Source organism: Notamacropus eugenii, chromosome 1, assembly GCF_028372415.1.
Source record: "Notamacropus eugenii isolate mMacEug1 chromosome 1, mMacEug1.pri_v2, whole genome shotgun sequence".
NCBI classification, from domain to species: Eukaryota; Metazoa; Chordata; class Mammalia; order Diprotodontia; family Macropodidae; genus Notamacropus; species Notamacropus eugenii.
In genome coordinates, this window is record NC_092872.1 from 292,251,727 (window position 1) to 292,278,637 (window position 26,911).

Genomic DNA, 26,911 nt, shown 5'->3' on the forward strand with positions numbered 1-26,911 from the left:
AGGGGTGACGGGTCATGGTCTTGGACAACCGATGGTACCCAGCCTGAGCTGTCATCTGCAAGTGGAGGGTACTGAGCCTAGAAGACACAGATCTGGTAAAGAGATTAAACAAATAAGGAACAAAAAGGAGTAGGAAGAAAATGACTAGAAATGGGATGAATGTGAGAATACTGTCAAACTTCCTCACACCCTCTTGACATACTTAACTATCCAGGGACAGGAGGGGTTTGGATAACCTCCACTTGTCCCAAACCTTCTTATCTGCCTTCCTTATTTTGAATCAAACCTTTATTTATTTTTCCAAATCTTTTGAACTCATTACTCAGATTGCTTCACTTTCTTTTATATTTCTACAGTAGACACGATAGTTCACAAGTAATTACTCTTCACTAGCAAAGTTGTACTGCCTTAAACAAAAGGTTTCTGACTTAAAACTCACAACTGAATAGATGTACATCCTTGTTTCATAAGCTTGTTTGTCCTTCTGTGATTATGTTCACTCTGGAAGAGAAACTTTAGAAGTTAAGTCTTTTACATACGATAAGTTCAAACACTAATTTTAACTTTTGCTTAGGCCATGGAATGACTACGAATTCAGATCAAAGCAGTAATATCTCTTCTGCTTTATAGATCATTACATTAATTTAGCAATACATTATCTTGCAAATAAAAATTTAGCGGGTCTTACAAGAGAGATTTTTTTTTAAAATTTCTTCTAAAAATATATCTTTTTCTTTCAAAACAGTTTAAAATTTATCCTGATGTTAAGAGAGTCACTAAACTTTTATAAAGAAAATTAGTTGAAAACCTTTAAAATGATAGCTCTTTTTTACCTGAAAGAAAAAAACAAACCTTTAAAACTTAGTTGGTATAAAAAGTCCTTAAGTAATTTAATTCCCAAAGTATTATGACAAACTAAATTCTTAATTATTGCAGAATTCCTAGATATCACAAAATGCTTTAGTCAAAAAAGTGTTGTAATGGAATCTCACTTTGGTAATGGTAAGAGACTGATCATAGAAAAATACGACTGCTTTTACGATCCTTTTAAATAATGAGAACATATTAAGGTGAGTCTTAAGTGGCTTACATAAATTTCTGTACATGTCCTAATTCTAGATAAAAAAATAATATTAGATTTCTCAATAAGATTACACAAAGAGCTCACATGTTTTACTGGCCACTTGCTCTTGATCATAGAAATTTGCTATAGAAGGAAAAAAGCAGGGACATGTGATATACCAAATATGACAGGATAAAACATCCTTGACTCTGTTTGAATTCAGATATTAGAGACACACTTGACACTAATAAGGTATCAAGGAAAATTTATTGCATCAGAGTTCACAGGAATTGAACACCTTTGGCCAAAAGAGGGCTCAACCCCCTTGCCACCTCCCCTTAGAAAGGAAGAGCCTTTAATACAGAAGTGAGATGAGCTATATACTGTTAAAGACTGATCCTCCCATCAGGGGATGGATTGGTCCATTCCCCTTTAGGTCACCACCTTCTTTACATATTATTACATACCTCCTTAATATGTTTTCCCCTTTCTCTAACATATGAAATGTGCCTAATTTTGCGCTTTTTCTCCCCTCCTGGGCAGAGATGTCAATATACAAATAGCTTATTAAGCAAGTGCAAAGAAGAAAAGCTTTTTCCTGGTTATTCCTGGTCATATTTCTGAACAAGTTCAAAACCCCTCTCCTGATTCTGGGGTTTTTTGAAGGCCACTGTCTGTCTCCTGATTGGTTGAGTCACCTGTAATCTGCTAGCTTCTTATTACCTAACTTATTCCCAATGACTTCATCAACTAATCGTTTCTGTGGAAACTTAACTTTTTGCTGTCTCTCACACAGGTAAGAGTGAAATCCTCCAGTCATGCAGTATCTGTTTCACAGCCAGACTCAGGAATAGTCAGATGGGAAAAATTCCTTTTTAAAAGAAACATAATGAGGAAAGTGAGCCAGGAGGATCCCATCCCAGCTTGAGGCTAGAATTGTCCCTTCAGACTTTCCTTTCCAGATTCAAACTTCACCTGTTAACAGTACAGGATCACATTCCCTCTGAGTAGCTACTGGCATTTCTCTCAGATACTGATTTAATGCAGAAAACTATACCCAAATTCAAACTCAAAACAAAAATATGCCAAATATGCCTTTTACCTTAAACAGCAAGTCTCAGTAATTATAGCTTAGAGCCAGATATAGTTATTTTAATTCTCATGGAGTTGCAATAAGTAATAAAGACTTACCAAGACTATATCTATATCTATCTATCTATATGTCTATATCTATATCTATATCCATATCTATATCTATTATCCTGATTGTATTTCCACAATACTTGAATTGTTTCTTTCTAGCCGCTTGCAATATTTTCTCCTTGACCTGGGAACTCTGGAATTTGGCCACAATGTTCCTAGGAGTTTCTCTTTTTGGATCTCTTTCAGGTGGTGATTGGTGGATTTCTTAAATACTTATTTTGCCCTCTGGTTCTAGAATCTCAGGGCAGTTTTTCTTGATAATTTCATAAAAGATGATGTCTAGGCTCTTTTTTTGGTTTTCAGGTAGTCCCATAATTTTTAAATTGTCTCTCCTGGATCTATTTTCCAGGTCAGTTGTTTTTCCAATGAGATATTTCACATTATCTTCCATTTTTTCATTCTTTTGGTTTTGTTTTGTGATTTCTTGGTTTCTCATAAAGTCATTAGCCTCCATCTGTTCCATTCTAATTTTGAAAGAACTATTTTCTTCAGTGAGCTTTTGAACCTCCTTTTCCATTTGGCTAATTCTGCTTTTGAAAGCATTCTTCTCCTCATTGGCTTTTTGAACCTCTTTTGCCAATTGAGTTAGCCTATTTTTCAAGGTGTTATTTTCTTCAGCATTTTTTGGGGTCTCCTTTAGCAAGGTGTTGACCTGCTTTTCATGCTTTTCTTGCATCTCTCTCATTTCCCTTCCCAGTTTTTCCTCCACCTGTCTAACTTGATTTTCAAAATCCTTTTTGAGCTCTTCCATCGTCTGAGCCCATGGAATATTTATTTTGGATGTTTGGGATACATAAGCCTTGATTTCTATGTCTTTCCCTGGTGGTAAGCATTTTTCTTCCTCATCAGAAAGGATGGGAGGAGATATCTGTTTACCAAGAAAGTAACCTTCTATGGTCTTATTTTTTTTTCCCCTTTTCTGGGCATTTTCCCAGCCAGTTACTTGACTTCTGAGTGTCCTTTCCACACCCACCTCGCCTCCAGATCCACCCAGCCAGCAATTGGGGTCTGAGATTCAAATGCTACTTCCCAGCCTCAGGGTTTTCAGCAGGGGCGGGGCTGCTATTCAGTGTGAGATTAAGTTCAGGTGCTCAGGTGGGGGCAAGGCTGCCACATGGGACTCAGTTCCCTCAGGGGGTTTATGTGGAGACCTTCAACAATGGATCTGAGCTCCTGCCTGCTTTGGGAGCCCCTGTCCCCTGCTGCCTCTGCTGCTGCCTCCCGAGGGGGCCTGAGTTATGGGGACACCCCACTCCCCTCTCATCCAGCCAAAAAGACCCTCTCACTGACCTTTGGCACCTGTGGGTGGAGGGACCTGCGTGGCTGCTGGAGATTCCATCCCTGAAGCCTGCTCGGATCTGCTCCTCTTGGTGCCATGCGGCCAAGGCAGGGCTGGGCTCTGCTCTGGGTCTGGTGCTCAACAGACCTTTCATGTTGGTTTTTCAGGGCTCTCTGGAACAGAAATCTCCTCCACTCCATTGTTCTGTGGCTTCTGCTGCTCCAGAATTTGTTGAGAGTTCTTTTTTACAGGTATTTTATGGGCTGTGGGTTTGGAGCTAGCATATGTATGTCTTTCTACTCCGTCATCTTGGCTCCTCCCCTCTATATCTATATCTATATCATCTATATCTATATCTAATCTGCCTACCTACCTACCTACCTACCTACCTATCTATCTATCTATCTATCTATCTATCTATCTATCTATCTATCTATCTATCTATGTGGGATTCCATTCAACATCTTTCCTTCTCAAATTTAAAACTTGTCCTGGTGTGAAAAGTCAATTGTTAAAAATCATTTCTATCTATTACAACTTCTGAGCAAGTCACATTCATTGTTTAGGCACTACATAATCCAAACAAGTTCTTTTCCTGGGGCTGATGACCACATGGATGATTTCCAGGGGCCTTGGTAAGTTTACAGAATGAGGGGAATTGGCACTGACCCCAAGGAGGTGGGACTAATGCTAATGCCCCTGTCTCCAAACCCCCAAATACACAAGAGGACTGTTCTGAATGGGCAGTGCCAATTGGAATAAAGTTTTCACCCAGTTCCCTCCTTTCCATGGTAATCAATTAACAATTTTAGGTTTTAACATTAAAATAGTAATCTCAAATAACTTAACAATCTTATAACTTTCATAAATGATTGCCAAATTGTTTTAGATGTAATCTCTTTAATAGGCAAAGGTGAATATATCTGGTTTTCTAAATAGCTGTTGTAAAACATAAGACAGTGTTAGCATGACTGATAAAATAACATCATTGGTTTTACATAATTTTTCCAAGATCTTTTAGTTTCAACAAAATTCAGATTAAAAATTGTTTTGTCTAACAACATTTCTGATTCACAGTGGCCATTCAATTTTTTACAATATAAGAGAATTTTGCTATAATTTAGAAGCACAATAGTAACACAAACAGTACATTTTAGATGACATTAATTGCATTTCCAAACCATCACATATAAAAATTATTGATAGAAGATTGGGCTTACCAAATGCAGAAGCTGGTTGGCTTGTGATCTTGTGCTGTGCTGGCTTATCCTCTACTCTCCCCACAGTTGCAGAGCTTGGTTGTGGAGGAGTCAGGGATTTGGGAAGGGGGAGAAAAAAGGACTAAGGACCAGGGAGTGCTGGGAGGTTGTGGAGTCCAGCACCTGAATTAAATGTCCAGTGGGTCATTGAGGAGGGGGATTTGGTGGATAAGAAGGAGAGTCCTTAAGGAATCTACAAGTTTTCTGATAAGGGTTGTTCAGCTTCAGGGAACTTGGAGCAGAAGCTCCAGGCTCTGGTGGTGTGGGAGCAAGGGGGTTGAGAGGAGAGGTTCCTCTGATTGCCTAGAGGGGTGAGCTTCAAGGTACCTAGGGACCCAGGGCTGTTGTCAGTGGGGTCCAGATATAGATGCTATGCCTCCCCACTCCTTTCTTTTGCCAGGATAACTCAAATTTCCTATGATTCTTCAGCTCTCTTCCTTTGATGTGATCTGGGATGAGAGGAGTTAACAGAATCTGCTGAAAAGTTTTTTAACTGTTCTAACTATTCACTCCAGCCCTAGCTTGGTGGTCAGTCAGGACTACAGGGTGAAGGATCTTAAAGGTTCTAGCTTTTGCTCAAGTAAACTACATTTCTGTTTCCACTCCTTAAAAAATTCTTTGAAGGAGAGGGCTGTGAATTTGCCAGTTGAAGCGATGGGGACTTTGGAAAAAGATCCAGTGATGCCTAGTCCCCTCCTCTTTACTGGAGAGTTCAAAGCTTTGTCTCTGAGGTGTCTCTTTTTTTAGATCTATGTATTTTTCCCAATTTGTCTTAGTGCCAAATAGTATAATAAATTCTGACCTCAAACGTCAAATTAGGAGTGACATGTATCACTTTAAATATAATCAAAATAAGTTTAATGACCTTTAGGTTGTTTCCCATTACATACACACTTTTTTCTTTTAGGTGAGGCATGAAATGGTTAAATACTAGTCAGTCTGCCTCTCTGATATGAGGGGAAAAGATTTCTTTTTTTGGCTTTCTCTCCACCTAAAAAATTTGGCCAGGGTTAGAAGGTAGAAAGACAGAGAATTTTACCCACAACTTTCTATACATTTCCAAACTTTTTATGCTTTCCTTAAATTTTCTATACATGTTGTTCTCTTTCCTACATGCTTACTTTCTTACCTTTCTTTCTATCTACTTATTCCTTCTGGTGGGCTTTGATTAAAGCCCCTTTAAAACTGCACATACATTATTTCTTTCTATTTCTGACCTGACATTGCCTTTAGAAATCATATAAACTGAACAGTATAAGATTTGTCTCTCTCTTTCTCTCTCCCCTCCATCCACTCTTCTGATGTTGCTGTAATCAGAGAGAGGGGGAGAGGGGAAAGGGGGCAGGGAAAAGAGATAACCACATTCCCAAGTCCAATTACATCAGGTTGGGTACATTAACATAGACATTCTCATTCACACAGACGCAAACAAAGAACATATAGAGACAGAACATGTACAGACAATGAAAGGAAGAATCCAAAAACTCAGAGAGGAGTATCAGAAATCCTCAGCACAAATCAGATACTTTTGCTTGGTAACATGTTTTTTATGGTCTTGGAGACCAGGTTTCCTATGGATGAATTTTGTGGGGAGGGGTGTTGGCCCATCCTTTTGTCTGTAAGCCTTAGAAATGAGTATAGAAGGGGCAGTGTCTATAGCTTACCTTGTCTCTGAGCATCCCAAGAGAGCAAGTTGAATCCATAAAGGAACTCCCTTGTCTTGCAGGCATTGTGCCAGGAGCCTGGCAAAGGCTCCACCTGAGCCCCAGTAAGTCTTCCTAAGGAGTGAACCTCAACTATAGGGCTAGGAGGGGGGAGGACTTGGGAAACTTAAGGGAAAAGGGAAGAGTGGAGAAGCTTACCTGGACTTGAAGAATACCTGAGACCTGACTATGCACCACATTGGGTGCCAAAAATATGATGAGGGCTGGAAGGAGGGTTGAGACCCCTGCAAAGACTGGAGTAGCAGGGACAGGTTATCTGGAATGAATTCCAGGACTCAAGCATTTTTGAGGTCAATGTAAAGATTCATTATGCTTTTCAGCGGGCAAGAGTTCTTAGGGAACCTGCAACCTTGGAGGGGTGCAGGTAAAGTTTATAGAAGATATTCTATAGTAAAACACGTGCCAAATATGCTAATTAGGTGATTCAGGAAGGGACTATGGAGTGGTTAAGGAGTGGTCAATTCTTAAAGGAACATGAACTTTTGGTATCTACGGAGCAAGTATTTTACCCAGAGGTCATGTGGAAATAACCCAAGGAGGGTCTATCTGGAGGTGTGGTTTTAGGCCAGAAACCTCACTAAGTCAATTAGAAGTCAGGACTGATTCAGGAATACCAGGCTGCTCTCATCAATGCCTTGTTAGACAAGATAAATGTAAGGGAGTATATGTATGTCTAAGTAGTAAATGTCCTTATGACCCAGTCAGCTCAGTGAGTACACAGCTGGTTCAAACTAATAAATTCTACAGATGCAGCTGCCTACTGTAGCAGGAAGGGAAATACAAGGTTTTGCTGGGGCAGAATGTGTCCTTGGGCTGCAGAGAGAATGCCTGGGATAGTGTTTTGAGCCTAGGGAGAAATGTGATTTTTAGAGAGAAATGTGATTTTAGAATTGGGGTCCAAGCACCCCATCAGTAGGGCAAGGGGAAGAGCCTGAGAAAGCAGAAGGAACTCCCCTGTCATGCAGCTGGCTACCTCCCTACCCTCTGCCTACAGGGGTATCTGTCATGGGTAAGTGGGTGGTGCTGAGAGAGGGCCCTCTTGGACATCAGATAGAGATAAACTCTTGTTTCTTTAAATATTCATTTTCTAGTTTTGAAGAAAGGGCCCTACCTATAACAGGTAGGGCTGCCCACCTGAGGCCATCATTGGTACCCAAGGCTTTTGCCCCTGCTTATTTGCTGTTCCTCACTGCCACCACCCTCAACCACCCCTTGCATCCCCACTGGCACTGTACCATCCACCACCACTCATTCCCACAGTGCCCCTCAACCCAAGTTATCCTGAAAACTCCCTCCTCCCCTTCTTTTTCTTGTATTTTTTTCTTGTCTTTTCTGTCCTTTTCTCCTTTCTTTTCTGTCACTTTCTTTAAGCCATCTAATGTCTGGGGACAGGATTGGACACACCCTGGAATCCTTGATGTTCCATGTCAGTCTGAATTTCCAGGGTTGGGGTTTCTAGGCCATGTTAGTCTTGGTCCATGATCTCAAATTTGTCCACAAGGCAGAGACATCCTATGTCGGATTGGTGGGGCGGGTTTGGGGAGAGGGAGGGAGAAGCAGAGGGAAGGGTATATCTTCACCATGGCCCCACCTCCAGCCTCAACCAAACCTTCAAAGACATTAACACTACCCCCTCCTCCTCTCCTCTGCCCAAGCAATATGCCTTTCCAACATGGCCTCCCTTTCCCATCCCCCAAAGCCAACACAAGTCCCTCCCAAATTTGATCTGATAATTGGTGATTGTTTGGATTTAAGACAGTGACTCAGAGGTGTGGGAACCCAGGATAGGAATGCTTCCTCTCCTTCAGAGGGAGCTCCATTCCTGACAACTTCCACCTTCACTCCCAACCAAGAAAGACAATTCTTTCACTCTCTCCTTTTTATTTTTAAAAATAACAAAAGTCAACTTTTTACATTTGATTTTTAAATTGATTATTTAAATGATTTTTTAAATGATTATTTCATTTCCCTAACTCCCAATCCCCTCTCTGCATCCTGTCACGACCCCTCCCTGCCACAGCCCCATGAGTACTCATCATGGGATATGCAAGGGGACCGCAAACCACATTTAAGCACAGACATCCATTTCCTTCAGAGACATGGGGATGGAGTGGGGTTGTGTACAGAGAGGCTGCTGCTGTCTGAAATGCTCAGCTCCCTGGGTTCAAGAAATAGTACTGGGACACACAGGAGAAAGGAAAGAAAAAAAGCTCCCTCAGGGAATTAATTAATTAGTTAATGCTCCCCTAACCCAGGCAGGAAGGGAGAGGGAGAGAAGGAAAGAGCAAAGGAGGGAGGGAGGGATTGCAGAAGGAAATGAGGAAGAAGGAAGGAAAGAAGGAAGCTAAGAAGTCTTTCCCATTCACCAGACAGCATTGTTCCCCTGACAACGCCTGGAAGGCAGAGGTTCAGAGCAGACAATAGGGAGCTGCTGCAGCTGCTCACCTCTGGATGGAGATAAAAACCAGAAGGAAAGGAAGGAGCCCTGAGAGCCAGGGATGGGCCTTGGATGGGCAAACTGTTCCCCATCTTCCAAAACCCATCTATGCAGGGATGTGCCCTGGCATATGAAGCCATCCAACCACACACCTACTGGGCCTGGCAGGGCAGGGTGAGGAGTGGTGCAGAAGACCTAGAGACAGAAAGGGAAGGAGATTTTTGAATATCTGGATGAGGGGCATAGGGGGAATTCCCACTACCAGTAGAGAAACTTTTCCCACTTTGAGTGCTAGGAAGGGCAGGTAGGCATGCAAAGAGACAAAGAAGGCAGAGAGGTGAGGTATGGGGCCAGGCAGGCAGACTGAGGCTAAGAATGGTCCAGGGTAGTCAAGTCATCCAGATCCCAGGGCTGGCCCACTTGTGAGTTTTGGAGCCTAGCAAAGCAGCTCCCAGAGTGAGGAAGAAAATTCCAGCCACCCTCTTAAGGACAGTCGTCATCAACATCATCCCAAAAAACAAAAAGAGAAGTGAGCTATCAAGGGATGGAGCCCACTTACCTGCTAAAGTCTTGGGTTGGTCACCAACATCTCATGTGTTTTCCTTCAATCACAGGTTGGGTGGTGGAGGATTAACCATTCTGAAGAAAATGACAGGAGTGAAATGGTACAGAGAGCAAGGATGGGGTACACACACACACACACACACACACACACACTTTTAAAAGACTTCTAACAGAACATACTACAGGGGAGAGGGGCAGAACAAGTCTTCACAGTCAGCAGAATGCTCAGCTGAAGGGAAGGAGAGAAAAAGAAACCAAGTGACTTTCCGGTGACATCCTGGGGCAGGTGGGGTGGGGCAGGTCACCCAGGCCTCAGGGCTTTTGTATGTGTGGCCTGTGGCATCGCTCCCTGAAGACTGTCCAGGATGGCGTGAGGGAAAGAGGGAGAAAGAAGGGAGGGAGAGAAGGAAAATAAGAGGAGGTCAATGACACAAAGTGGTCTGTGTTCTCTGCTTCAAAGAGGTGGAGATGAATCCTGGAAAGTCTGGTATTCTCTGGACGTGGTCTCAGTGGACCGAAATACCCAGGTCTCAAGGTTCGCATTCCTTCATGCCTCTGCGTGTGTGTGTGTGTGTGTGTGTGTGTGTGTGTGTGTGTGTTTGCATGCGCGCACTGCAGAGGGGAGACAAGAAATCATTCCTTCATCTTTAAGTCCCTTCATGATAGGATGAGGGAAACGGAAAGGAGCAATGGAAAAATCTTGGGGGTGGGGGGGGAAAAGGGAAGAAAAATAAAAGGGAAGAAGAACTCAGTGAAATAAAATGATGGGAGTTCCCTGGCTGATCCCATCGATGACTGAGGATGAGGGGATGGGCCCTGGATCTAGCCTGAGGGGACAGTCATGATGGAATGAAAGAACAGGGAATAGGGAAGGGTTGGGAATGAGAAGAGGGAGAGAAAAAGTGGGCATCCAGCAGGACCTGAAGTCCCTTGCTCAGGCTGCCAGACCTGCCTGCTTCCATCCAAGCAGCCACAAACAATTTCCTGTGGCTTGCCAATCCTCACAAACCCAGGTATCATCCCAAGGTCCAGCCTGTTCTTTGAAAGAAGGAAAACAACCATTGTGGATCCACAGTTCCAGGTCTAGTCATTTCCTAGAAGGCATCCTTTATAACTCATGACCATACTACTCATGTGTGTGTGGCTTTCCTAGGGGCAAGATGCCCAGGCCTCAGTTTACTCACCTCTGCAGTTCAGACAGGGTCAGGGCTTGGGGCTGGATGAGAAAGAGAGATGAGGGAACCTAGCCCTTTGTGTCCCTCCAGAAGATTTTTCCCTTTCAAAATAGGAAACTACTGTCATTGACTATCACAGGTTGTGCTTGTCCTTCATTTTCGAAGAGGACCAGGGAAATGATCACATGACTTGAACAAGGTCACTAGCCTCACTTTCTCCTTCAGAGCTATCTGACCAGATATTCATCAGTATATGGCCCAGAATGCAATGGGAGACTCTGGGCCTTTTAGGCTAAGGCCATGTAGAGTTAGGGTTAGGGTTAGAGTTTAGGGTTACAGTTAGGGTTTGACTCAAGCTTTATTACCTAGACATTCTAAAGCCACTGTACTAAATACAGAACTCCATCAGTTGACATACAACACATAAGCTAAAATAAGCAAAAATAATATGTCAGCAGGGTCATGGGTTGGGTGAAGCTAGGAAGATTTCCACTGGCTTGGTGGTCACAAAATGGATGGGCTCCTCCTGTTAGAATCTATATTCTTATGGGACTTATACAGATTATGGATTAATACCCTGTTTATTTTTATTTCTATTATCAGGTGATTGTATCAGGTATGTGTTACAAGATGAATGTATTCAAATAATTACCCACAATCAACACCCTTCTAAAATGATAATGAACTGACTCATACTGATTAGTGTTTGAGTAGGGGTCCTCCATGACTCCTCTCTCTCATATTGTATGTAGTAACACCATTATCAATTGGAAGAGTAACTGTAAAGGACTAAGCTATTTGGAATACTATTAATATTCAAGTCAATTGTGAAAGACTTATGAATGAAAAATGCTATCCCCCTCCAGAGAAAGAACTCACATATATACATGTGCATGTATGTAGGTATATGTAGATACACACATACTGTGAACCATTTTTGAGCCCCCCACATCACCTGAGAAAGGTGTAAAATCTGAATTGGCCAATCAGGAGAAAGACATTTTTGGCCCACTCTGAGGTTAACCTACCATAACTTTTTGTGCGCTCTGGCATAACAGACATGCTTTATTCCCTCTTTGAGGGAACCCAAAATGTTCCTTCCTGTGTCAGCAACTAAAAGACCAGATGACCCTGACTAGGAGAATTCTTCTGTTTATTACTAACAAGGACAAGGCCCCTTGAACCATACACTCTCTTAAATAATCGGACTTTTCTCATGTTATATTCTGTCTTGTTAATCCTAAAAGAAACACTCATATCCTGGATATATAATTTCAATGGACACTTTGACATTCTCTTATCTTATTGTATTTACAATCTATCCTATTAAGAAATTTCTTTCTCAAATTATAGTTGACACTTACAGAGACAGGCATCTGGAGTTGGGATTGACTGTCATACAGGATTCTCTGGCTTAGTAAGAATAAATAAGCATTTTATAGCACATGTACAGCCTGATTCTGTTTGTTCTTGAACAAACCTTTGATAAGGGGGAATCTCATTCTGTTTGATCTTAGGACAAATCTTTGGTTAAGGGGGAAACAGATGCTGTTTGGTTTTTTTTGGACCAAACCTTTGGTATATGTTGGACAATACATGCAAACATACACACATGCATATGCGTATATAAAATGCTGGCCTCTAATGCATGGTTGGGAGGGAGGAAGACCACTTGGAACTCAAAATGGAATGAAAAATAATCAGAATTTTATAAAAATTAATATAATCTACATGACATTTTTTGTTTGGAGGGACAGTCAGCTTCTACAAGGAAAGGGAGCAGAACTGGAAGGTATTTGATGGAATTAGCACTGAAGCTGGTTTGAAAAGGATTTTGCTAAAGAAGAATGGAGAAAAAAACTGCAAACTGCTGCCTCCTCTGCCTCCCCTGCCTCCCCTCCCACACATAGGAGTCCATTCACAGTCCTAAAGTTTCTTCCCAAAAGGATAAGGGGATGCTTCTGGGGTACAGGCCCAAGCTGAGACCTTCACACCTTATCTTAAAAGAATTTGAGTCCTATTTGTTTAAGGGGCCTGCATACCCTACCTTGAACTTTCCTCTGAACTCTCTTTGAATTTTCCCACTTGGTCAAGTCTCTGGGTTCCCAGTTCACTGGCATTTCATTGTAGCCTCCATCCAATCTCCCAGTTCTCTGTTATGTCTAATCTAGCCCAGCCCTCCATTGTTTCTTACCTCAGGATTGCCTCCCGCTACTTCACACCTTTGATCCAATCTAGACCCCATTCTCCCTTGGCCACCTGGTATCTCCCAGTTCACCCCAACCTACTGACCACTGCCATCCACATCTTTTTCCAATTAAAAAGAGTTAGTCTCATCTACCAAAGGGCAGATTTTTAGAATCACACCCACCCTCTGTGGGTGTTCTGTTAAACCCCTGTCTTTGGCTGAAAGAAGACCTGGGTCAAATTCATTCAGGCAAGATTGTGTTGCTATTTTGGGGTCCCAGAACCCCTAAATCTCAACACTTTCACTGCCCCCACCAACTCCTAGTCTTTCCAGCTTTCAGTCCTACCACTATCCAAGACAATGCTTAGCATTTGCCTCTGGAGAGGGGCCACACATTGAAGACTCAGTCTATGGGAGGACATAGTGGGGGTGGTGGAGACAAAGAAGAGGCCTCAATGTCCATCACAGCTGGCATGTGTGAGTGTGTGTGTGTGTGTGTGTGTGTGTGTGTGTGTGTGTGTGTGTATAGCTTTGGGGTTGTGCTTTCCTGGAGGGTGTTAGTTATTTCAAGGCACAAACAAGCTGTCCATGGCATTTTTTGACAGGGGCATTCTTGTTCTGTAGCAGCTCCTGATGAAACTGTTCCAATCTGGGGGCTGGTGCCCCAAAGTCAAGGGGTGGAATTTTAGAGGACCTCAGGGCAGCCAAGCCCCTCTTCTGCTCCCCCTGCACCCCTACAGCCAGGTAGCAGTTACAGTACCTGAGATGGGGCTTACCTCACTAAGCTAGGTGGGGTTTTAAGCAGAGGAGCCAGAGCTGTGCATTTAGGGTTAACCCTCTCCCCTCTGAGGGTGGCTCCTAAGGGATGAGGTGGAAGGGGGGCAGGGCTAGGGTTTCCTTTTGCTCAGGCCTCAGCCTCTCAGAATACACAGACACCTGACAGTGAGTTTGGGGGAGGAGGCACCAAGAGGTAAGAAGTGGAGGGTGGAACTCTTCATGACTCAAGAATAGTGGGGAGGGGAAGTGTTGGAATTTGTTTGTCAGCTGTTGACCAAAGGGTCCTTATTGTCTTGGACCCTGCATATCCCAAGTCAGGTTAGCCAGCTCGAAAACAAGGGATCCCTTCTAGATCATGTGATAGAGAGGCCAGGAGAAGAAAATCAGAGTCCCATGAGCACACCCTGATCCTGCCTCCACCAGTCTCAGGGACCTTCCCCCAGACTTTCTGGGCTCTTGTTTCCTTAATCCTAACCCTCTGACTCTCTCTGCCACACCTCCTGCTAGGGTCCTGGGCAGACCTGAAGGACGTTGTTTCACTTCTGCTTTGCTAGCTGCCCCAAGGGCCTCAGGTCCCACTACAGGCATCAGGCTATCTCTCTGTTTTGGGGTCCTGTATGGGGTGCTAAACATAAAACAGAAGAATAGCCATCCAGCTAGGTTATGTCTGAACCACCATTCACTCATTCAATGAAAACTTTCTAATGAGTCAGAGAGCTGGCCTGTGCAGGGTGAAAAGAGACAAACAGACAGGTATCAGGGTAGAAGAATTGATTTCTGCATCCATCTGCCCAGCCCCATCTGGGTAAGAATTCATTCTTCCTTCACATACTTGCATGCCCCACACACACTTGGGTGGCAGTCTCAGGGAGGGGTGGAGCACTAACACACTAGAGCTTGTGGCCACAGTGGAGGGGGGACCTCCTCACAGTCCCAGGGCAGAAAAGAATGTTTGCGGTCACTCACAGACCAGAGCACAGGCCAAGAGAGCAGTAAACATCTCTCCTTATATCACACCACTTTAGAAGAACTGAAAACTTACAGGTTCTAGAAGTATCTCTAAAAACAGCTGTACAAAACCTCTGAATCTTGGGACATTGTGCCCTCTATCTTGGAAGTAAAGCCCTACTTTAACAAAAAGTTAAAAGTCAAATAAGAGGCTAGGAAAATGAGCAAATAATGGAAAAATTCTGACTATAAAAAGTTACAGTGGTGACAAGGAAGATCAAAACATACACTCAGAGGAAGATAACAAAATCAAAGTTCCTAACTCCAAAGCCTCCAACAAAAATATGAATTGTTCTCATGCCATGGAAGAGTTCCAAAAAGATTCTGAAAATCAAGTAAGAGAGATAGAGGAAAAATTTGGGAAGAGAAATGAGAGTGATGCAAGCAAATCATGAAAACCGAGTCCATAGGTTGGTAAAAGAGACACACACACAAAAATGCTGAAGATAATAAGACCTCATAAGACATAATAGACCAAATGGTAAAAGAGGTCCAAAAAGGCAATGAAGAGAAGAATGCTTTTAAAAGCAGAAATAGCCAAATGGAAAAAGAGACACAAAAATTCATTAAAGAAATGAAATCTTCCTTAAAATGACAAGTAGCATCTATGTAAAATCACCAATAAGCATTATATATAATAAGGATAAGCTAGAGTATATCCAGTAAGATTGGGGGTAAAACAAGGATGTCCATTATCACCACTGTTATTCAATATTGCATTAGAAATGTTGGCTTTAGCAATAAGAGAAGAAAAAGAAATCAAAGGAATTAGAATAGGCAAAGAAGAAATAAAGCTATCACTTTTTGCAGATAATATGATATGTACTTAGAGAATCCTAGAGAATCAATTAAAAAACTTATTGAAATAATAAACAACTTTAGTAAAGTTGCAGGATGTAAAATGAATTCACATAAATCATCAGCATTTCTATATATTACTAACAAAGCCCAACAGCAAGAGATAGAAAAATAAATTCCATTTAAAGTTACTGTAGGCATAAAATATTTTGGAGTCTACCTGCCAAGACAAACTGAATATAATTACAAAACACTTTTCACACAAATTAAGTCAACCCTAAATAACTGGAAAAATATCTGTTGCTCATGGTTAGACCAAGCTAATATAATAAAAATGACAATTCTATCAAAATAAATTAGCTTATTCAGTGCTATACCAATCAAACCACCAAAAATTACATTGTAGAGCTAGAGAAAGTAACAACAATTCATCTGGAAGAACAAAAGGTCCATAATATCAAGGGAATTAATAAAAAAAAAATGCAAGGGAAGGTGGCCTAGCCATATCAGATCGTAAATTGTATTCTGAAGTAGCAATCATCAGAACTACTTGGGACTGGCTAAGAAACAGAGTGGTGGATCAGTGGGATAGGTTAGCTACACAGGACACTGTAGTCAATGACCATAGCAATCTACTGTTTGATAAACCCAAAGACTCCAACTTCTGGGATAAGAACTCAGTATTAAACAAAAATTTCTGGGAAAATGGAAAATAATATGGCAGAAACTAGGCATATACCAACACATTACACCATATACCAAGATAAAATCAAAATGGGTGCACAATTTAGATACAGAGGCTGATACGATAAGCAAACTAGGAGAGTAAAACAAAGCCAATGCAACTAAGATTAGAAGGAAAGAAGAAAGCTGAGGAACAATTTTTATAACCAGTGTCTCCAATAAAGGCCTCATTTCTAAACTATATAGAGAACTGAGTCAAATTTACAAGAATACACATCATTCCCCAATTGATAAATGATCAAAGGATATGAATAGGCAGTTTTCAGAGAAAAAAATTAAAGCTATCTATATCCATATGAAAAAAATGCTATAAATCACTATTGATTAGAGAAATGCAAATGAAAGCAACTCTGAGATACCACATCACATCTATCAGATGGGTAACATGATCAAACAGGAAAATGATAAATGTTAGATAAGATGTGGGAAAATTGGAATACTAATGCATTCTTGGTGGAGTTGTGAACTGAACTAGCCAATTCTGGAGAGAAATTTGGAACTATGTCCAAAGGTCTGCAAAACTGTGCATATGCTGTGACCCAGCAATACCACTTCAAAGTCTGTATCTCAAAGAGATCATAAAAATGGGAAAAGGACCCCCATGCACCAAAAATATTTATAGCAGCTCTTTTTGTGGTGACCAAGAATTGGAAATTGAAGGGATGTCCATGAATGACTGAACAAGTTCTGGTATATGAATGTAATGGAGTGCTATTGTTCCATAAGAAATGATGAGTAGATGGACTTCAGAATAACCAGGAAAGACTTACATGAACTGATGCTGAGTGATGTGAACAGAACCAGGAGAACATTGTACATAGTAACAGGAACATTGTGTGATGGCTAAATTTGATAGACTAAGCTCTTTTCAGTAATGCATTGATTTAAGACAACTCCAAAAAATCCATGATGGAAAATGCTATTGACACCAAGAGAAACAACTATGGAATCTGAATGCAGATTGAAGCATACTATTTTCTCACTCACTCTCTCTCTCTCTCTCTTTCTCTTTGTTTCTTCTTTCTCGTTGTTCCTCCCATTGGTTAAAATATGCTTAATATGAATGTATATGTAGAACTTATATCAGATTGCATGCTGTCTTGGGGAAGAAAGGAGGAGAGAGGGGAAGAATATTTAGAACTCAAAATATTATGGAAGTGAATGTTAAAAACTAAAAATTAATTAATTAAATGATTCCTTAAAACTTAGAATTGAGGAAATGGAAGTCAATGATTTTATGAGAAATCAAGAAACAATAAAACAAAACCAAAAGAATGAGAAAAATAGAATACAACATGAAATATCATATTGGAAAAACAATGGACCTGGAAAATAGATTCAATTGAGATAATTTAAAAATTATTGGGCTACCTGAAAGTCATGGTCAAAAAAAGAACCCAGACATTATGTTTCAAGACATTCTCAAGGAAATTGCCCAGATATTCTACAGCCAGAGGATAAAATAGAAATTGAAAGAGTCCACTGATCACCTCCTGAAAGAGATCCCAAAATGAAAACTATCAGGAATATTATAGCCAGGTCAAGGAAAAAAATATTGCAGACAGTCAAAAACAAACAATTTAAGTAACATGGAGCTACAGTCAAGATAACGCAAGACTTAGCTTCTACATTAAGGGATTGGAGGGTTTGGAATATGATATTCTGGAGGGCAAAATAACTAGGATTAAAACCAAGAATCCCCTACCAGCAAAACTGAGTATAATCTTTCAGGGGGAAAATTGACATTCAATGAAATACAGGACTTTCAAGCATTCTTGATGAAAAGATCAGAGGTGAATAGAAAAATTTATTTTCAAATGCAAGACTCAAGAGAAATATAAAAAGATAAACAGGAAAGGGAAATCATAAAGGACCTAATAAGGTTAAACTGTTTATATTCTTACATGGGAAGATTATGTTTGTAAATCATAAGACCTTTCTCATTATCAGGATAGTTAAAAAGTATATATAGAGGACACGAGTGTGATTTGAATATAAAGGGATCATATCTAGAAAACAAAATTAAGGGATGAGAGAGGAATGTACTAGAAGAAAGAGAAAGGGAGAGTTAGAATGGGGTAAATTATTTCACAAAAAATATTTCACAAAAAATTTCACAAAAACGAGGCAAGAAAAAGCTTTTCTAGTAGAGGGAAGAAGGGGGAACTGAAAAGGAGTAAGTGAACCTTACTCTAATCAGAATTGGCTCAAAGAGGCAATAACATACACACTCAACTGGATTTAGAAATCTATCTTACCTTTCAGGAGAGTAGGAGGGAAAAGAGATAAGAGGATGGGGGGGAGTAATAGAAAAGAAGGCAGATTGGGGGAGGGAGTAGTCAGAAACAAAACACTTTTGAGGAGGGACAGGGTGAAAGGAGAGAGAGAATAGAATAAATGGGGGGCATAGGATGGAGGGAAATGTAGTTAGCAATAGTAACTGTGAAAAAATTGAATCAAGTTTTTCTGATAAAGTTCTCATTTCTCAAACATAAAGAAAACTGAGTGAAATTTATAAAAATAACAGCCATTCACCAATTGAAAAACGATCAAAATATATGAATGGTTTCCAAATGAAGTAGCTATATATAGACCTATGAAAAAATGCTCTAATTCACTATTGATTGGAGAAATGCAAATTAAAATAATTCTGAGATACTACCTCATATGTATTAGATTGATTAGTAGGACAGAAAAGGAAAATGACAAATGGTGGAGGAGACGTGGGGAAAATGGGGCATTAATGCACTCTTGGTGGAGTTATGAACTGATTCAACCATTAGTTGAGTAATTCAGAATTATGCCCAAAGGGCTATAAAACCATGTATACCCTTTGGCCTAACAATACTATTACTAGGTCTGTTTCCCAAAAGAAATTTAAAAAAGAAAAGGTTATATATTTACAAATTATTTATAACAACTCTATTATTGTGTCAGAGAATTGGAAACTGAGGCGATGTCCGTCAATTGGGGAATGGCTAAACAAGTTGTAGCATGTGATTGTGATGGAATACTACTGTGATATGGGAAATGATGAGCAGGATGCTCTTGGAAAAGCCTTGAGAGACTCGCATGAGCTGAGGCAAAGTACAACGTACTGTGTACAAAGTAAAACAATACAATGATCCAAGACAACTCTGAAGGACTTATGATAAAAAATGTTATCCATCCCTAGAGAAAGAACTGATGGTGTCTGAATATAGATTGAAGCATGCCTTTAAAAAACTTAATTTTTCTTGAGGGTTTTTTTGTCTATGTTTTCTTTCACAACACGACTATTATGGGAATGTTCTGCATGAGTACACATGTATAACCTATGTTGAATCGCCTGCCTTCCCAATGGAAGTGGGGTGGGGAAAGAGGGGAAAAGGGAAGGAAGAAGGGAAAGAATTTAGAACTCAAATTTTTAAAAACAAATGCTAAAAATTGTTTTTACATGTAACTGGGGAAAAATAAAATACTAAATAAAAAAGTTTTAAAAAATAAAAAATTGCATCAATACTCATTAGGAAAATTGATCTATGGTTTTTTTTTTCCTGTTTTGGCATTTCCTGCTTTGGGTATCAGCACCATATTCATGTTACAAAAGGAATTTGATAAGACTTATCCTATTTTTTCCAAATAATTTATAAAGTATAGGGATTGATTGGTCTTTAAATATTTGGTAGAATTTGCTTATGAATTCATCTGGTACTGGGAATATTTTTTTTCTTAGGAAGTTCATTGATGGCTTGATCAATTCCTTTTTCTAAGATTGGGTTATTTATTTTATTTCTTCTTCTTTTTTAATCTGGGTTATTTATGTTTTTGTAGATATTCATTTATTTCATTTAGATTGTAGAAATTAATGGCATATAATTGGGCAAAATACTTCAAAAATTGTCTTAATTTCTGCTTCATTGGTGATGAGTTCACCCCTTTGATTTTTTACACTGGGTATAAATAATCCTTTTTAAAATGAAATTAATGAATGGTTTATCTATTTCATAGTCTTCTTTTTCATAAAACCAGCTTCTCATTTCATTTATTAGTTCAATGGTTTTTTTACTTTCAATTTTATTCATCTTTCCTTTGATTTCTGGGATTTCCAAGTTGGTGTTTATTTGGGGATGTTGAATTCATACCTAATTCATTGATCTACTTTTTTCTCTATTTTATTGATATAAGCAATTAGAGATGTAAACATTCTCCCTAAGTACTATTTGGTGGCATTCTGTAAATTTTGTTATGTTGTTTCATTGTTTTCATTTTCTTTAATGAAATTATATATTATTTCTATGATTTGTTGTTTGACCCACTTATTTTTTAGCATCAGATTATTTAATTTAAAATTAATTTTTAATCTCTCCCTTATCTATCATTGAATGCAACTTTTATTGGATTATAATCTGAAAAGGATGTATTTACTATTTCTGCTTTTCTATATTCTGCTGATGTTTGATTTTTATGTCCTTACACATGGTCAGTTGTACACGTGTCATGTATTGTATAAAAAAGGATATATTCCTTTCTTTTTTTAAATTTTAAGCAAGAAGCTTATTTAAACAACAATATGTTTGACTTGAAGGAAAAACTGTCTAGGATCAATTTCTTTATAGCAATTTATTCCTACTGAGAGACAGAGATTGCCCTACATATAACAGCTTTTATAACAAAAAAGGTATGAAATCATCATTGGTTTTTATAATGATAAAAGAACATTGAAATTATCTAGTCAAACAAGGGATACAAGGATTTTTTTTGTGTTTGTCGTTGTTGTTAGACAGTGAGAGCAAAATAACTTACTGGACTACAAAGATAAAAGTAGAATTAGTATGATGCTAATGAAGAAAAAGGATATTTTCACAGAAACAGTTTGTTTTTCCCCTCCCCATCCTAATTTGAGGTAGAACAAAACATACTAACAGCAATTTAGTTAAAAAATGCATAAAGTTTGTGCATATACACCAGTTACTTTATGTACAACAAAGGAATGGGGAAAGGGAATCAAAGAAGAGAGAAAACTATACCACAGTAGTCAGAATGTGGATGAACCAAATCTTGGTTTTCTAATTATGAATGTATTGCTTTCCTCGGGAGCATAACTCTGGAGTAGAGCTGTAGATTCCCTTTTCAGTAAATGCCTCCTGTTGGCTGCTGGAATACATCAATTGTATCTTTATCCTCTATTTCCAATTGTGCAGATGTGTGTTTTATTGATTGGTTGCCCATCAAATTGGAATCTAATCTACCTTATTGATAAACCCTGTTATTTACAATAGGTTTTCATTAATTTACTAAGTAATGCGTGGCTGGGCCATCTCTAGTCATCCTGATGAATCACTGGATTCAGATGGCTCTGGAGGAGAAGTGAGACTGGTGACCTTGCAAGGCCCTCACTCACTCCAAACAAAGTCAAGTGCAAGTCATGTCATCATTTCTCTGATGTCATGGCTTCTTCAAAAACAAAAGTCAAACCAATAAGTAGCGTCTGTCTCTTAATCTTAAATCACACCACCAAACCATCTTCCCCTGCCACCTTCAAATTAATGTGGTTGTTGTTTTCAGTCTTGAATCCTTCCTTCAGCTTTTCATCAGCCATGGCAAGTCCCAGGCTCTCCTCAGTTGTTGCTTCACAAAAGAAGCACCAGAATGGTCTGTTCCAAGGGAATGGGGGGCAGGGCAGGGAGAAGCCAGAGCAGGAGCAGCAGCAAGAAAAGGAGATGATGATAGTGATGGTGAAGAAGAGGAAGAGAAGAGGAGGAGGATGAAGAGAAGGAGGAGGATGAAGAGGATGAGGCAGTAGTAGAGGGTGATATATTCCTTTCTGTTCCCATTCAATTTTCCTCAAAGATCTAACATATCTAAGTTTTCCAGAATTTTATTCACCTCCTTAACTTCTTTCTTGTTTGTTTTTTGGTTAGATTTATCTAGTTCTGGGAGGGGAAAGTTGAGGTCCCTCCCTATAGTTTTATAACCTTTTTCCTCCTGTAACTCATTCAACTTCTTCAAAAGTTTAAATGCTATACTATTTGGTGCACTTATGTTTAGTATTGATATGACTTCATTGTCTATGGTACCTTTCAGCAAGATATGGTTTCCTTCTTTATCTCTTTTAATTAGATCTAATTTTGCTTTTTTTCTTTTTCTTAGATTATGATTGCTACCCCTGCTTTCTTTGCTTCAGAAAAAGCATAACAGATTCTGCTCTAGACCCTTGCCTTTATCCTGTATCTCTCTGCCTCAAATGTGTTTCTTATAAATAAAATATTGTAGGATTCTGCTTTTTAATCTATTCTGCTAACCTCTTCCATTTTATGGGTGAGTTCATCCCGCTCACATTTATAATTATGATAACTATGTATTTCTACAGTTATGATAACTATGTATTATTATGAAAACTGTATTTCCCTCCATGCTATTTTTCACTTGTTTCTTTCCCTCTCTCTCAGCCCCTACCTCCTTCCCATCTCATAGGTGTTTTACTTCTGATACCTGCCTTTTCCATTATAACCTCCCTTTTATCTGTCCTCCTCTCCCTTCTATTATCCCTATCCATTTTTACTTCCTTATAGGGTAAGATAGATTTCTATATCCAAATAAGTATGTATGTTATTCCTTCTTTGAGCCAATTCTGATAAGCATAAGGTTCAAGCTTTGCCCACCACCCCATCCACTATGTTCCTGTCCATTATGCCTCTTTTATGTGGGATAATTTGTGTGATGTCATATGGGAATGAGAGGAATTGGAGAATCCTGCCATCCAGGGAGTATGAGTCTTTTGTTCGGATTCAAGGCATAACCTGCTCCAAGATCCTGCCAGAGTGGTGCAGTGGAACATAAATAACATTGGAAACCTGATGTTCTGAGTTTCAACCCTGGCATTTTTCTTTATTATGACCTTATTTACTGAGAATCAATTTCATTCCCTGTAAAGCTTTGGTATAAATGATGTCTAGAACCTCATCTATGTCTGTTTCATATGACTATAACTGAACAAGTGTTTGAATTCTCAATTTCATTTCATGACACTTCATGGTCAATTTGTCCATGGTGTCTATCAAAGAACTTTCCCTCTCTTTATCATGTGGTGGGAGATAACTTGTTTGATGGGAGCCTTCAAGAGCACCTTTAGTTCTACTGAGTCAAATGTTTTAAAACAGTTATTCACAGTCAATATCATGGGCCCTCACATGCTCTACTTTTCAGTTACCTGACCCAAGATACTTGATTTGAAACTATTCTGCAATGTCCTGCCCTTTCTTCATTTTTAGTAGACTGTCCTCTAGGTGTGCAGAAACTATTCTCATAAAGTTTTTGCAAAGAAGGGACAACAGGCTGATAGGTGGCTGATGTTGACTCTTGTTTCCTTTACTGCTTTATTTATTTGGCATGGTGGTGGCAAAATACTCAGAACTTTTCAATTCTTTGAGAATCTTACTCCATTTAAAAGAGTTTAATAACTGAAGCTGCCAGGAAAATGGCACCATAAGAAGTCATGAGAGAGTCCATCCAAATGGTGATCAAAACAGCAATCAAAATGAAAAAAGAAGCAAAAGTATCAGAAATTCTCAAGAGAAAATGTTGATCACAAGAAGAGGTCTATCATAATGGGCAACCATTATTCTGGAATGAAAGGAGTTAGGATGCAAGGTGTGCTGGCCCATGTCTGCAGCAGCAGGTACTAGGAAGGCCAAAGCTGGCAGGAGTTCAGACAGGAGGAAGAGGAAGAAGAGCTGAGGCCACTAGAATAATGAGAAAAATGAACCAGAAAAGCAGTGGCAGCAACCAAAAAAGCTCGCTATTTCCCAAGGCACAACAGAAATCACTGAAGGAATTTATGAGAAAAGTAGAATTAGGTAAAAAAAAGAAGAGAATCATTAAAAGACTATGGTGGGGGTCAGGCTGTACAAAATTTAGGCGATTACTCTGGTGTCTCAGTACTCTGGTTCTAGAACAGATACTTTGAATAGGGTAGTCACTGAGACCTAGGAACAGCTGGGAAATCTCTAGAAATGAGGAAACTGAGTCATTTAGAAAATAAGGTAGAAAAATGAGTAGAAAATAGAAACGTGGTGTAATTGATGCCAAGTAGAGTGACTTTGCTGGATACCTCCTGGCAGCAGGAACGAGGAAAGCAGAACAATATCATGGTGAAATGGCTAAAGATCCAAAGAAATAGGAGGTAGACAGAAGTGATAGGTTATGAGGACAGATCAAGGAGCAAAGTATCTAAGAATTACTGTACATCCTTTACTTAAAAGTGAGCTGTTTGAGGCAGGTAGGTGGCACAGTGGATAGAGCACTTGCCCTGGAGTTAGGAAGATCCGAGTTCAAGTTTAGCCTCAGACACTTGACCGTAAAGGAAAAACTGGAGAGTTCCCCAGGTATAGGAAAATGCTACCAGATAGCATTTAGCCCCCACATGCAGAAGAGTGAGTGAAATGCTCACTTGTTGCCCAGGGTAGAGATCCAGGGGTAGAGGTCCCCAGGCAATGCAGCCATCCTTTCTGTCTTATTAGTTCTTCCTGTCCTTGGCCACGGGGCTTAGGAAGATATCAAGTGTTTCTCTCTCTCAAGATGGAAAAGATCTTCAGTGATCTTGAGTTCCATGTGTCTCTTAAAGCCTCTCAGAATCTCTCTCTTTACATTCTGGGATTCTTGTAGCTCACAAGACCACAGTGCACCAGTCTTTGTAACTCCTTTCTTAATTGGTGATAGATTTTGTGTTTTAAAAATTAAATATTTCAATTAACTTATTTCAATGATCAAGAATTTATTTTTCCTTCCCCCACCTCCTGTCATTCACCCCCCCCCAATAAAAAAGAAAACCAAAGCTTTTGTAATAAATAGACACAAGTCAAGCAAACAAATTTCCCCTGTTGGAGATGTCCAAGGACGTGTTTCATTCGGAAATCTTTAGTCCATAATCTGATGTGAGTAGCATTCTCCATCACCGGTCCTCTGGAATCAGGGTTGGTCATTGTGCTGATCAGAAAACTGAAGGTTTTCAAAACTGTTTATTTTTACAGTGTTGCTCTGGTACAAACTGTTCTCCTTGTTCTGTTTATTTCACTCTGCATCAATTCATATAAGGCTTTCCTGGTTTCTCTGAAACCATCTCCATCATCATTCACACCAAAATACATTTAGTGAGTGTGAAATGGGTGCACGCTGCTTTAGTTTCCAGTTCTTTGCCATTAAAAAAGGTGTTATAATTAAAAAATATATATGTATAAACCTTATAGATGCTACACACACAACACACACACACATATCTGTTAAACCTTTTCCTCTTTCTTTGCTTTCTTTGGGGTCAAGACCTAGAAGCGGTCCCGTTGGGTAAAACGGCATCACACGTAATAGAATCACTTGTGAGGCACCGTCCCAAACTGCTTTCCAGAATGACTGGCACAATTCACAGCCTCAGGCAAAGGGCACCAATGGACCTCTTTCCCTGCAGCCTCTCCACATTGGTTCTTTTCTTTTCTGGACCTTAACACTTTAATCTGGTCCTCCACTCTCCCAAACCCTGCAGATGGCGCCAGAGAGCAGCCTCTCCTGCTTTTCCTCAGCTGCTGGAAGTTGGCAGAGCAACTTTTCTAGTCTTAAGATGTCTCTTTTAGGTTCGCTTTTCACTCTGTCCCTGCCATCCTTTTCCTTAGAGTCAAATTAGTCAACACCTCAGGCTTCCTTCCTCAGGCACTTGTTTTCCAGCTGTTTTATTGCATGTTGGAGACTTTAGTGAGCTCTCTCTCTCTCTCTCTCTCTTTTCCTCCCTCTCTCCTCCTCCCTCGGTCCATCTGTCTTTGTTTTTGTGTCACTGTCATTACCTTTTCTCCCCCTCCCTCTGCCTCTGTCCTCCCTATCCATCTCTCCTTCTATCTCTCTCTTTCCCTCTCCCTCCCTCCTTTCTGTCTCTGTCTTTCCCCATCCCCTTCTCTCTCAGCCCTTGCAGGAACTTTGCTTCTTAGTGCTTTCTGTTGAGCAGTGCCTTCACTAGGGTCTTGGACCTACGATGCCTACTGTAGCTCCCTGCATCCCTCCAGTTAACACAGTTAAGGTCACTGAATTCCACACCCTTTGTACCCTGAAATCTGATGACTTAACTCAATATTAGAACTTGTATTAAGTAAGAGGAATACGTTCGTTTGGGTCCTAGGCTTATCAGATGAGGAAACTGAGGCAGAGTTAAATGCCTTGCTCAGAGTCACCCAGCTAGTAAATGTCTGGTGCCTAGAATGGAACTAGGTCTTCCTGACTCCAGGTCCTTGGCTCTATCCACTGTGCCACATACCTGCCCCTTTTATTGTGAGACAAAGTTTTCTACTCTGATTCCAAATTCCACTTACTGGACTCTGGTTTCCTCTGTACTCTTCGGTCCCTGGGGAGGTTACAAGACTTGCCTGAGTCACAGCTGGGATGGATGGCATTAAAAGGGAGCTGGCACCACACGCCTCCACAAATCAGCCTGTAGATTTCTTCACCTCTCAGATACACTCAATTTTGCGGGGGGAACATTTTCTTCCCAACTTCTAAGGAGGGGAAAAGGTCGCACTGAGGTTGTTCTAAGAGCTCAGGTGTGTAATAAAGCCGCGGATTTCCTCTTTATCGATTTCAGTTTCGGTCTCCTGCCCGCTCATTCTGCCCAGTCACCAATGACGTTTATTTTCTTACGTTTGCTATTGGCTGGCAGAGCCTCCGTGAAGCCAA

General features: G+C 40.1%; 1 long non-coding RNA gene across 1 annotated transcript; it reads right to left on the minus strand.

Moving 5' to 3' along the window:
• Positions 1-4,558: 4,558 nt before the first annotated feature.
• On the minus strand, positions 4,559-26,861 carry LOC140517693 (uncharacterized). The gene is made up of 3 exons (XR_011971730.1): positions 26,551-26,861; positions 9,525-9,604; positions 4,559-9,160 (listed from the first exon to the last, which is right to left on the minus strand). It is a non-coding gene; the product is annotated as an uncharacterized lncRNA (long non-coding RNA).
• Positions 26,862-26,911: the final 50 nt, after the last annotated feature.